This window comes from Bos indicus, chromosome 7, assembly GCF_029378745.1.
Source record: "Bos indicus isolate NIAB-ARS_2022 breed Sahiwal x Tharparkar chromosome 7, NIAB-ARS_B.indTharparkar_mat_pri_1.0, whole genome shotgun sequence".
Taxonomy (NCBI): domain Eukaryota; kingdom Metazoa; phylum Chordata; class Mammalia; order Artiodactyla; family Bovidae; genus Bos; species Bos indicus.
This window is the reverse complement of record NC_091766.1, coordinates 96,287,647-96,289,026: the sequence shown is the minus strand read 5'-3', so window position 1 is coordinate 96,289,026 and position 1,380 is coordinate 96,287,647.

Here is a 1,380-nt window from a genome sequence, read left to right as displayed (position 1 = left end):
CAACCCCTGCAGTATTCTTGCCTGGTGAATCCCATGGACAGAGGAACCTGGCAGGCTACAATCCATGGGGTCGCAAGGAGTTGGACACAAATGAAGCGACTTAGCATGCACAAGTGCAGCAAGGCAAACCCAAATCAAACCTACTAGCCAAAAGGGGAGTCCATTGTCTGAAAAGGGGGAGTTTATTGACACAAACGAGTCCTGGGACAGTGCTTACTCTGATCCAGTACGTCTGGATCCAGGAGCATAAATCAGTACTTGATCTCTCTCACTATACAGATGTGCGCACATTCATTTGTGTCACTACTCATTTCTCAAATCTCCTTTCTTTTGTGTTGGCTCCATTTTTAGTAAGGCTCTCTCCCCTTGGAGCAGCAAGATGGCGGCCAGCAGTTTCATTCTTACATCGTAGCAGAGTGAGACATTCTCTTCCCGGCAGTGGTGAATCCAGAACTGAGGGCCAGAGTGGCGTTTCCGTTGACTCAGTCACCCAAGTCTCAGGTCTGCCCACCCGGAACTAGTGATAAAGCAGGGAGGGCCACCTCCGTGACTTGGACCAGGTTGGGAGCCATAGTCACCTCAGGCAAATACGGGTTCAGATAGGAACACAGGGAAAATGTGGCCATTTCCCAGGGCACTTTTGAAACTGTTTCTCCTCAAGAGACTTCAGAGACAGAGTGAATAATAGAAGAAATGCCTCTCCAACTACTAGTCGGGGAACAGGATTCTGGGTAGACCAGATGTTCACTCTGAATACATTGTACCATTTCCAAAAATCAAATTCACCCTCAAAGAACAACTTTTGTCACCATTAAGGATGTTCAAAAGAACATTTTCCCCCTGGAGGGGAAATCTAAAAGTGTTTCCAGACCAATCACAGCACTGCAATAAGCACACAGGCTCTCTGAGGGCTGGCCTGAGGGAATGGTGCTCATTTGTATGTAAAGAGTTCTGTTGTGTGGAGAAGCCTAATCGCTGGCCTTACTCTGCAGTCACACTTCATATATCTTCAGTGCTGATGAATTGTTGCTATGCTGGGGAGTCAGGAAACTTCCCCTGGTCTATTTCTGGTGGCCCCTGGCTTTCATTATCAGTGGCTGCTAATGCTTTTAATAAAAAAGAAAACAGTGGATCCCAACAATGAAAACCAGTCGTGGCAAAACTGGACAGTGCAATAGCGCAGAGAGTTTGCTCACCCAACTCAAGGTTGAGCACCGTGCGAACCTTAAGTGCGGCTCCACTCTGACCTGGGAGTTCTGACGCAGGTAGCCATAAAATGCTTTTGGAAACAATTTATTCTGAGGCAATCCCTCGTGTAGCTCTCAGATATTTCCATATTTCCATGTAGTAATTAGCTAGATGATGTCTGCAAGTAAATAG